The sequence below is a fragment of the Protopterus annectens genome, chromosome 5.part0, assembly GCF_019279795.1.
Source record: "Protopterus annectens isolate FY-2018-M chromosome 5.part0, PAN1.0, whole genome shotgun sequence".
NCBI lineage: Eukaryota > Metazoa > Chordata > Ceratodontiformes > Protopteridae > Protopterus > Protopterus annectens.
In genome coordinates this window covers 402,499,436-402,511,882 of record NC_056735.1, presented here as the reverse complement: position 1 = coordinate 402,511,882, position 12,447 = coordinate 402,499,436, and the positions used below count along the sequence as shown (strand labels likewise).

Below are 12,447 nucleotides of genomic sequence, written 5' to 3'. Positions count from 1 at the left end.
TGTAACCGGACTGGCTCTTTACCTTGGATGTCACCTCCTTATGTACTAGTATCCCCCATTGGGCAGGACTTACTGCCTTGCAATATTGGCTTGATCGGGCGAATATGTACAAATGTCAATTAAGAGAACTGAATTAGACACTTTGGAGAGTGAGGTATTTAGAAAGTATCCACAGTTCAACACCCTACTTCATGCCACGAGCTTCCACCCACAACATGTCATGAGGAATATCCCCAAATCGCAATTTATTCGTATCAGGAAAATTTGCTCTGATTCCTCCATGTATGCCTACCATCAACAGGAGTTAACAGCCAGATTTAAGAACAGGGGATATCAAGCAGGTGACATTAACAGGGCCAGTCGGTTTACCAATTAACAAGATAGGTTACAGTTGCTACCATATCATCCCAAGTCTACAGACCAATCTCAGGAGCCCAGATTGATCACTACTTATGGCAGAAACACTAGGAGCTTCGTGAATATCATTCAAAGACATTGGTACTTATTACAGTCCGATAACACATTAAATAATTATATTAAAGATTGGTGTTCCTATTCCTTCCAGAAGGGGGCGGTCATTGGGATCGTTATTCAGTCATTATAAAAGGGGGCATAATTATCTTCCCTATCCCCTCGCTGAAACAACAGTAACTGGGCAACTTTTGCTGGGTTGTCATCCATGTGGGCACTGCTCGTATTGTCCAAGGGTGCTCAAGTCAGACAGTTTTACTTCTCACAATTCTCCACATGTTTATAATGTTTTCTTTTTTGCTAACTGCAGTACCAGTTAGGTTATTTATTTAGCCCAATGTAGCTGTCAGGCATTTTATGTGGGGCAGACTTCTCGACCCTTTAAATTAAGGATCTGTGAACATTTAAGTGATATCAGAAACAAAAAGGTTTTGAGTTCCTTATACAAGCACATACTCAAACATCCCACAGGGATCTTTAGCTTCATGGTCATTGACCATATCAGGTTCAGGGGTAATGAGGTTTATGCATTACATTAGTTACTAACGAATAAAGAAAAAAATGTGGATTGTCAAATTGGGAGCTCTATTTTCACCTGGGTTGAATGACCAATTTTGAATAATTTTGAAATGGATCATCATTTATATATTTACTATTGGATTCCTGTACACACAGATATTTTGTGATATTTAAAAAAATGTAATTTATTATTTTTGCTATCTAGTTATGTAATATATTTTTTATCCACTAGAGGGCGCTACTAAATTGCATATAAATGTGTGTGAGTTAATAGTTTTTTATATTATTTTTGTGGTGTGGTTGCTCAAGAAGGCTTTTGCCGAAACCGGTATGACCCCACTGGGTTAAATTTTTATTTAGTCTTCATGGAATAAAATATTTTTTTGCCAGAAGGCTACACTGGAGAATTGAGTGCTGGCTTCTTTTTTGCTGTTTCGTTGATGTGGTATAGCCGTGCACCAGCCAATCGTGCAGGTATATTGTGTGTTGAAGATAACAAAGGTGTCATGATCAGATTTGGTGGTGGTTACAGTCGCCCTTAGTGACCAATAGGAGACCGTCTATGGCCATAGTCACCGTGGATGTCTCCCTTCTTGGGTGGGGCGGGGGCATTTCGAAGGGAGGATGGTTCAAGGGTCTAGGTCTTCTGTGGAGGCCAATGTTCACATCAGAGTCCTGGAGATGAGGACCGTCTTCCTTGCATTGCAGGCCTTTCTGGATGTCCTCCCCAGCGGTATGATTTCAATTCAGAAGGTTAAAGTCCATTGTCTGGTATCTGAACAAGCAAAGGATAACACATTCTTATCCTCTTTGTTGAGAGACAGTGAGGGTTTGATTATGGGAGATGTTGTCTCAACAGTTTCTGATTGCAGTGCGCATCCCAGGGAGGTCCAATGTTCTGGCTGACAGCTTGAGCAGGAATCATCATCTTTGCAAGTGGTCTTTGAGTCAGAGTTGCAGTTTGGGTTTGTCAGTACTGGAATATTCTGTGTTGCAATCTGTTTGCCCCCCCAACACCAAATGCAACATCTGTTATGCCTTAGTCCCTCCTCAGGGGTAGTCATGCAGAGATGCTCTTCTCTTCTGTATGCTTAGCCTTCAGGTCTCCTATATGCATATCCCCCACATCCCATGATTGACAAATGCCTTCAGAAGGCAGCCTGTTGCAGAGCATCAGCGATCCTCCTAGTTCCCTTCTGGCCTCAGCAGGTGTGGTTCCCCTTTCTGTGGCCTCTTGCGTGATATTCTCCTTGGGTTCTAGATCCCTGTCTGGATCTCAGTTCTCATCCTCTGGGTCTGGATCCCAAGTTAACCACTTTCCTCCCAGTTCCCTTGATGGCCAGTAATCCCAAGCTGTCTGATAATGTTGTGCATATTTTGTCACTGTCCCAAAAGCTATCTACTAGGAAAGTGTATTCAAATAAATGAAAGTGTTTTTGCAGTGTGGGGCAGTATCTCAAGGGTTTGAGTCTTTTTCCCCTCATTTAGAATCTGTTCTGGATTTTCTTGCTGACTTGTGTAATTTGGGCTGTAGTTTCACTGTGATTAAGGTACAACTGGGAGGAATTTCAAATTTTCCTGTCGATAGGGATAGTCTTCCCTTGGTTGCTCTGAAAATTTCCAAGGTGTTTCTCAAGGAGCATTTCTTCTATTTCCTCATGTTTGGGATCCTGTCCCTCCTCTGTATTTGCTTCTTGTGTTACATGTCCTTTTGAACCCTCTGCTACTTCATACCTAAAGTGGTCATCTTGAAAAACCTTGTTTTTGGTGGCTGTTACTTGAGCCCAGAGAGTTTTGGGGTACAAAGTGTAGATTCTCCTCCCTATCTGGTGTTTCACAAAGATAGCATTTCACTCTCCACCAGTCCTTCCTTTCTTTAGAATTACTCCAGGAGTAATTTGACTAGGTCTTATTCACCTTCTTGTGCTTTTTCTTAATCTCTCAAACAAGGGTGAATGCTTCTGCATTGCTTGGTTGTGCTTAGAAATTGAGATTTTACTTGGACAGGGCAAAAGCCTTTAGAAAGTCCAGTTTTCTTTTCAGAATCCAGATTGGGCAGATCTTTGTCTAAAGTGATGTTATCCAAGTAGCTGTCGGACAGTATTTCCTTTACTTAAACCTTGTGAGGCAAGGCTTTGAGTGGTAAACCTAAAGGTCACTCTACTAGAGCTATGGCTTCCTTTTCCAAGAACATCCTTGTTTCTCACTATAATCTGAACACTCAGTCTAGGTCCAGGGCTTCCTTCCACTACACCGTGCTGTGGAATATCCTTTTGTGGATTCTTACCTGCATGGGAACTGTGACATAAAGGTTGAAGCCAGATGAAGAAGACAACATCTGATACAAAAGTTATGTACTTACCATAACACTAGTTCTTTGTTGTCTGTCTCCCTCTGGTTCAACCTTCCTCTCCTCCTGCCCCTGCCTTTTTAGTTAGTCTCAGAGCATAAGATGATTAAGTGGGGAGGGCTCAATTGCTGTCTGTTTCTTGGAGTTTTGTCCTCCTCTTTTGTGTGAAAAAGATAATTTAGAGCACGAGGAGCAGGCTCATCTGAGGTATCTGTTGGGAAGTGGGAGATTGTGTGTAGGGGAGCTGGAGCCCAGCAAGTTGAAGTCTAGAGGATTTGGCCACTGTCTGATCCAATATCCTGCAGGTTGAACCACATGGCGACAGACAAAATGGATCTATCATTATGGTAAGTACATAACTTTTATTTTCTGCGGATAAATTTGTGGTAATTATACTTAAAGTGCCGTTTACTGTGCTTTTTCCTGGGGAAAAGTTACGTTCTTCCTGCTTTCCTGTTTCACCAGCTATTGCTGCTAAACTCCCAGGAAACTAGCACCATTTTTGGCTTGACTGTAGAACAAAGTGCTGCTTTCTCAGTTGGATCTTCTTCCAACCACAGCAAGAAAAAGATTAAATAGCCTTTGCCACCACAGTTGGCTGGTAATGTGCCTCACCTGTAGATGGGTGACTCTACTGTGTCCAAAGGTAGTTCCTCAGACCAGTTCTCTTTTTCTTCAGATCTCACTTGTGTAGTCCATATAGCAACCATGGACATGGGGATTAAACACGTCCTTTGCAACTGTTGGGATACCCTCGGAGCAAGGGAGAGCCACTCTTGACAATTCCTAGGAGAAGGGGCCATGGACTATACCCTAGCTTAGTCAGAATGTTGTGTCTGTCCCTAGGGAACTTGGTGTTGGCAGTTGTGGATTTTGTTTTTCTTTTCCACAAATTCCTGTGAAAGAGCAAGAAAACTAAACATTTCTCTTCTCCTTTGTCAGTTATTTTAGACAGGAGTAATTTATTGACCTTGGCTCAGGTTCTTGTGCAGGGTCTTGACCATTCTTACAAAACAGTTTCTGGTAAAAGAAAAACGAATTCCTCTTAAATTGAAGAGGTTCAGGAAATGGAATCTGTAGATCTGAAGTAGTTAACTTAATTTGATCAGCAACCTGTGGGTTTTGGATCTGACACTGTTCCGAGCCGGCAGCATACCAAGCAAAAAGATCTGAGCTCCAAGCTCCTTCCCCCTAACCATACTACACTACAACCTCCTTCCAATCCCCAGATCTTGTTTGCCGCGGCTTTGCCAGCATGGGAATTTTGAGCACCAGGCAAGTTTGTCAGGGTTTTTCGTAATTTTTTGGTTTGTGTGTGCCCCTTTGATATTTCTATAGATAACTATTAGTTTATCTCTCATTACGGGTTCCCTTCCTCACTAGATATTTGCGTATTGTAGTTAGAAAGTTGTTAACTTTCTTTCAGTGTAGGCCCCCCCTTCCCACCCTTAGTGTTGGGGGGTTTTTTGTGTGGTAGGGGCAGGGCTCAAGGTTCTTTTAGGCCTAGATCAGGGAGTTCGCCTGCTCAGACTTCTGGTGAGGGCAGGGGTCAGTCCTTTCGTAAACAGACCCAATGACCTGCCTTTTCAGCTGCCAGCAGATTCTCGTCTGGCAGCTCCTCTGGGAGGAAGACTGTCTCTTTTCAAAGAAAATTGGGATTTAATTACTCAAGACAGATGGGTGTTGGATATCATTCACCACGGTTACAGGTTTTATTTCCACACAATGCCTCCCTTCAAAGGCATGCCAGACGTTCCTCCTCCACAAAGAAAGGAGGCTCACAAGCAAGTTTCTCAGTTACTCCAGATGGGGGCCATTCAGCCAGTCCCTGTGTCAGAAAGGGGCCTAGGATTTTATTCTCGCCTGTTCCTAGTACCAAAGAAGGGGAACACGTGGAGACCAATTTTGGATTTATCTCTCCTCAACACTTATCTGGACATTCCCAAGTTCAAGATGTTGACGTTACAACAACTTTTACCTCTGCTGGGCAAAGATCACTGGATGGTAACTTTAGATCTCAAGGAAGCTTACCTTCATGTGCCTATAAGGCTAAGTTGCAGGAAGTATCTGCGATTTCGAGCTGGAAATTTTCATTATCAGTTCTCTGCATTGCCCTTTGGCTTATCTACTGCGCCCAGAGTATTCACAAAGGTTCTGGCTCCAGTGATAGCTTACTTCAGGCTACAAGGAATTCAAATCTATCCTTACTTGGACGACTGCCTGATCCTGGCTCAAGAAAAGGAAGACCTTCTACAGCATCTGGAACATGTTATAGCAGTGCTAAGATGCCTAGGGTATTCTGTGAACGAAATAAAGTCCAGTCTAGTACCCTCTCAAGACATGTGCTTTCTGGGTGTGAGACTGAATACAGCAGCCCAGATGGCCTTTTAACCCCGGACAAACAAAAGAGTCTATCACTTTACTTCCATCAACTATCTCATCAGTCCGTGCTGACTGCAAGGTCAGTCCTTCAAGCATTAGGGTTCATGGCATCTTGTATTCTGGTGCTTCCCAATGCCAAACTGCATATGAGGAAGCTACAATGGTATCTCAAAATGTATGGACACAGCACTGCCAGGATTTGGACACTGTCATTCAAATAATACCTTGCCTTCAAAAGAATTTTTGTGGTGGGCTCAGGAATGTCACCTAAACAAGGGACTCTCTGTGACCCGGCCAGAGGCAAGTCAGATTTTAACGACAGATGCCTCGGACATTGCTTGGGGAGCTCATCTAAATGGAAAGTGGATACAAGACAAGTGGCCTGCCAGACTACAGCATCTGCATATCAACATGAAGGAGATGTTAGCAGTCCAGTTTGCATTAATGGCTTTCAAGGAGTTACTTCTTCCAGGGCAGGTGTTGATTCTAACAGACAACACAACTGTCATGTGGTACATCAACAAGCAAGGGGAACACATTCTTATCCTCTATGCAGGCAAGCAATGATTTTATGGGAGACTGCGCTAAGCTTGCAACTTACTCTTCAGGCAAGGTTTCTGCCAGGAGCACAGAACTCCTTAGCAGATGTGTTAAGCAGACAAATCATGGATCCCCACGAGTGGAAACTGGATCTTCATGTATTTCAGAAATTGACAGTGTCATGGGGAACTCCAGACATAGATCTGTTCGCTTCTCCACTAAACCACCAGCTGCCAAAGTATTGCACAAAGGGGTTTCATCACACAGCTTGGAAAGTGGATGCTCTGTCTTTCAGTTGGAAAAACCTTCATGTGTATGCCTTTCCACCTCTGCCTCTTCTTCCAAAGGTATTATTAAAGGTCAGACAAGACAGGCCAAGGATGATTTTGATAGCTCCAGATTGGCCTCAGCAACACTGGTACCCACTACTACGGAGTCTGGTAAAGAAGCCTCCATGGCCTTTACCTCTGATTCCTCATCTGTTGTCTCAGAAGGACGGTCATCTGCTCAATGTCAAGCTTCACTCTCTTCATCTAACAGCCTGGCATATTCTGTGTTGAGACACAGCAGGTCTCAACTTCCTCAACAAGTTTTAAATGTGATTATGGAAGCTAGAAGACCTAGTACAAGGAGAGTGTACGCAGAAAAATGGAAGAGATTTTTATTTTGGAGTACAGCAAAGAATTTGGAGATTTCTGAGCCTAATTTGAGTGTGGCTCTTCAATATCTTACTGAGTTATTGGACAAAGGTTTGTCCTTCTCTTCCATTAAGATTCATGCTGCAGCAATTTCAGCTCACTATGATTGTGACCCACCTTTGTTTTCGATCCTTTGTTCAAGCAGTTTCTTAGAGGGGCAAAGAATATAAGACCCCCGTAGAGCTCCTACTCCTGCTTGGGATCTCAATTTTGTGTTGGAAAAACTTACTCTACAACCTTTTGAGCCTGCAGCTACTGCTGAATTGAAATACTTGTCATGGAAGACTGCTTTTCTGTTGGCTATTACTTCTGCAAGAAGGGTGTCTGAGTTGCAGGCCCTTATGGCAGTAGAGCCCTTTTTGATTTTCCATAAGGATAGGGTATCATTACGTACTAATCCTTCCTTTATGCCTAAGGTGGTTTCTAGTGTGGCTTTAAACCAAACTATTCATTTGCCTACGTTTTATGCAGACCCCAAAATAAAGGGGAAAAGATTTTGCACACTTTAGATGTACACAGGCAATTGCGTTATTATTTAAGCAGGACTAAGGGTTTTAGGCAGTCTCAGCAGTTGTTTGTTTCTTTTGCTTTGAGTTCACAGGGCAAGTCTGTGTCAAAACAAACTATTTCTAGGTGGATTGGCTTTTGCATTGCATTTTGTTATTCCCATCATGGCAAGGAGATTCCAGCTGGGATTAGGCCTCATTCCACTAGGGCTACTGCCACTTCAACAGCATTTCTAAGGGGGGTGGCAACTAAGGATATTTTGGAAGCAGCTACTTGGAGTTCAGTGCATACTTTCTCTAAGCATTATCACCTTCCTATCTACTCTAAGTCCAGGGCTGGTTTTGCCACAGCTGTTTTGCAAGGCTTGTTGTCAGCTCCTACTTCTTTATGATTTGCCAGCCTCCCTTACCTCTGCTTTGGGATTCTACCCAATAGTAAGGACTGCAGCAATGGGAGACGAAGAACATAGTACAGTTTTGTACCTACCATAAATGTAGATGTTCGAGGATTCCATTGCTGCAGTCCAATTTACCCTCCCTCCTTCCCCTCTGTGTTTAGGGGTGGTTGTGCAGGTGAGGTAACATGCTGATATTTTTGTATATAGTCTTGTATATATTGTATATATATTTTTGGTGCAGGTATTTTGAGCCTTGTCTTTTTAGGGTCTTCTGACATCTGGGGCAAGAAAAGACTGAGGATATGACGTCGGTCATGCGCATTAGTACCCTGACGTACTGACGTCAGTCTAATGCGCCCTGACCGACGTCAGCCTTATACTCTGGTATTCGGGCCGACTGGATGCGGACTATACCCAATAGTAAGGACTGCAGCAATGGAATCCTCGAACATCTACATTTATGGTAGGTACAAAACTGTACTTTTCTGATTGCAGTGCGCATCCCAGGGAGGTCCAATGTTCTGGCTGACAGCTTGAGCAGGAATCATCATCTTCGCAAGTGGTCTTTGAGTCAGAGTTGCAGTTTGGGTTTGTCAGTACTGGAATATTCTGTGTTGCAATCTGTTTGCCTCCCCAACACCAAATGCAACATCTGTTATGCCTTAGTCCCTCCTCAGGGGTAGTCATGCAGAGATGCTCTTCTCTTCTGTATGCTTAGCCTTCAGGTCTCCTATATGCATATCCCCCACATCCCATGATTGACAAATGCCTTCAGAAGGCAGCCTGTTGCAGAGCATCAGCGATCCTCCTAGTTCCCTTCTGGCCTCAGCAGGTGTGGTTCCCCTTTCTGTGGCCTCTTGCGTGATATTCTCCTTGGGTTCTAGATCCCTGTCTGGATCTCATTTCTCATCCTCTGGGTCTGGATCCCAAGTTAACCACTTTCCTCCCAGTTCCCTTGATGGCCAGTAATCCCAAGCTGTCTGATAACGTTGTGCATATTTTGTCACTGTCCCAAAAGCTATCTACTAGGAAAGTGTATTCAAATAAATGAAAGTGTTTTTGCAGTGTGGGGCAGTATCTCAAGGGTTTGAGTCTTTTTCCACTCATTTAGAATCTGTTCTGGATTTTCTTGCTGACTTGTGTAATTTGGGCTGTAGTTTCACTGTGATTAAGGTACAACTGGGAGGAATTTCAAATTTTCCTGTCGATAGGGATAGTCTTCCCTTGGTTGCTCTGAAAATTTCCAAGGTGTTTCTCAAGGAGCATTTCTTCTATTTCCTCATGTTTGGGATCCTGTCCCTCCTCTGTATTTGCTTCTTGTGTTACATGTCCTTTTGAACCCTCTGCTACTTCATACCTAAAGTGGTCATCTTGAAAAACCTTGTTTTTGGTGGCTGTTACTTGAGCCCAGAGAGTTTTGGGGTACAAAGTGTAGATTCTCCTCCCTATCTGGTGTTTCACAAAGATAGCATTTCACTCTCCACCAGTCCTTCCTTTCTTTAGAATTACTCCAGGAGTAATTTGACTAGGTCTTATTCACCTTCTTGTGCTTTTTCTTAATCTCTCAAACAAGGGTGAATGCTTCTGCATTGCTTGGTTGTGCGTAGAAATTGAGATTTTACTTGGACAGGGCAAAAGCCTTTAGAAAGTCCAGTTTTCTTTTCAGAATCCAGATTGGGCAGATCTTTGTCTAAAGTGATGTTATCCAAGTAGCTGTCGGACAGTATTTCCTTTACTTAAACCTTGTGAGGCAAGGCTTTGAGTGGTAAACCTAAAGGTCACTCTACTAGAGCTATGGCTTCCTTTTCAAGAACATCCTTGTTTCTCACTATAATCTGAACACTCAGTCTAGGTCCAGGGCTTCCTTCCACTACACCGTGCTGTGGAATATCCTTTTGTGGATTCTTACCTGCATGGGAACTGTGACATAAAGGTTGAAGCCAGATGAAGAAGACAACATCTGATACAAAAGTTATGTACTTACCATAACACTAGTTCTTTGTTGTCTGTCTCCCTCTGGTTCAACCTTCCTCTCCTCCTGCCCCTGCCTTTTTAGTTAGTCTCAGAGCATAAGATGATTAAGTGGGGAGGGCTCAATTGCTGTCTGTTTCTTGGAGTTTTGTCCTCCTCTTTTGTGTGAAAAAGATAATTTAGAGCACGAGGAGCAGGCTCATCTGAGGTATCTGTTGGGAAGTGGGAGATTGTGTGTAGGGGAGCTGGAGCCCAGCAAGTTGAAGTCTAGAGGATTTGGCCACTGTCTGATCCAATATCCTGCAGGTTGAACCACATGGCGACAGACAAAATGGATCTATCATTATGGTAAGTACATAACTTTTATTTTCTGGATAAATTTGTGGTAATTATACTTAAAGTGCCGTTTACTGTGCTTTTTCCTGGGGAAAAGTTACGTTCTTCCTGCTTTCCTGTTTCACCAGCTATTGCTGCTAAACTCCCAGGAAACTAGCACCATTTTTGGCTTGACTGTAGAACAAAGTGCTGCTTTCTCAGTTGGATCTTCTTCCAACCACAGCAAGAAAAAGATTAAATAGCCTTTGCCACCACAGTTGGCTGGTAATGTGCCTCACCTGTAGATGGGTGACTCTACTGTGTCCAAAGGTAGTTCCTCAGACCAGTTCTCTTTTTCTTCAGATCTCACTTGTGTAGTCCATATAGCAACCATGGACATGGGGATTAAACACGTCCTTTGCAACTGTTGGGATACCCTCGGAGCAAGGGAGAGCCACTCTTGACTATTCCTAGGAGAAGGGGCCATGGACTATACCCTAGCTTAGTCAGAATGTTGTGTCTGTCCCTAGGGAACTTGGTGTTGGCAGTTGTGGATTTTGTTTTTCTTTTCCACAAATTCCTGTGAAAGAGCAAGAAAACTAAACATTTCTCTTCTCCTTTGTCAGTTATTTTAGACAGGAGTAATTTATTGACCTTGGCTCAGGTTCTTGTGCAGGGTCTTGACCATTCTTACAAAACAGTTTCTGGTAAAAGAAAAACGAATTCCTCTTAAATTGAAGAGGTTCAGGAAATGGAATCTGTAGATCTGAAGTAGTTAACTTAATTTGATCAGCAACCTGTGGGTTTTGGATCTGACACTGTTCCGAGCCGGCAGCATACCAAGCAAAAAGATCTGAGCTCCAAGCTCCTTCCCCCTAACCATACTACACTACAACCTCCTTCCAATCCCCAGATCTTGTTTGCCGCGGCTTTGCCAGCATGGGAATTTTGAGCTCCAGGCAAGTTTGTCAGGGTTTTTCGAAATTTTTTGGTTTGTGTGTGCCCCTTTGATATTTCTATAGATAACTATTAGTTTATCTCTCATTACGGGTTCCCTTCCTCACTAGATATTTGCGTATTGTAGTTAGAAAGTTGTTAACTTTCTTTCAGTGTAGGCCCCCCCTTCCCACCCTTAGTGTGTGTGTGTGTGTGTGTTTGTGCGTTTACTATGTCGGAAATTCAGAAAGTTACTTTCTCTAAGTGCACAGAGTGTGGCCACAAGCTGTTACCAGCCGATGGTCACACTCTGTGTAATTTGCTTGGGGGTGCCTCATTTGTCTTCCAGCTGCAAAATCTGTGCGGCCTTCAACCCTCGAGCCCTGCGGGATCGCAGGAGCAAGTTAATTCTGGCGGGTCTTCTACTTCTTCCACAGCTTCTTTGCCAGCCACGTCTGTGGCTGTCCAGCCTTTCGGTCCTCCTCCCCTGTCCTGGACTTGCCCTCCCACCTTGCCACAGGGAGAGAGAGAGGCCAAGAAAGAGAGAATGAAAGACAAACACAGGGAGACAGAGAGACATTCAGAAAAGGAAAAAGATGGAGATAGAAGGGCCACAAGCGGCAGGCCGAGTTGGATCCAATGGACCCTCCCACTAAGGTGATTTTGTCTCCTGTTAAAGTTACTAAGCCATCCTCTCCTCGGCTCCATTCACCACGTTTTTCTCTGGAGCCAGAGGAGGAGGCTAGACCACCCTCAAGGTTATCTTTGCATCGGCTCTCCTGTCCAGCGTCGGTGGCGTCCTCGAGATTGACTTGGAGCATCTCTGAAGCAGACATGGATTGGATGATGCGAAGGTTTCTACAAACTCAACTGCAGATGGGAGTGTTGCTGGCTCCCCACTCCCGCCGGTGTGGGGAGTTCAGCTCCGTTTTTCGCCCCGATAGCTACTTCTCCAATCTGCCATCAGATTTCGGAGTCTATGGATCTGAGGAGCCCCGGAGTCTGGGGGTTGGCGCCGATGGTGCCTTTGGCCTCGACGCCAACAATGCCTTTGAGTCTTTCAGATTCGAGCTCTCGGAGCTGTGAGTTGGGCATCTGATCTGAGGGGATGTCATCGGCTCCGTTATGGTCGGGGCATATTGTCCCTTTGGGTCTGGCCATTCCAACTTTGGCTCCGATCCCTTCGTCGGATCCGAGGGTCATGGCTACCCTCACCACCAGTTTCAGGGGAGCCGATTCTCCTTCGGCATTCGTTGTGGGGAGAGTTCTCTCTGAAGGATTGAGACCCCTCACTCTTTCCTCGGGATCCATCCCTGCCCCCTGGCAGTTGGGCTTGTCTTCCGTCATCCAGTCCTCCCAGG

At 44.2% G+C, this 12,447-nt stretch overlaps 1 protein-coding gene across 1 annotated transcript in view; it reads left to right on the top strand.

Moving 5' to 3' along the window:
- The window catches only part of ATG3 (autophagy related 3), a 1,040,279-nt gene that overhangs the window by 334,453 nt on the left and 693,379 nt on the right, over positions 1-12,447 (top strand). The window lies entirely within an intron of this gene.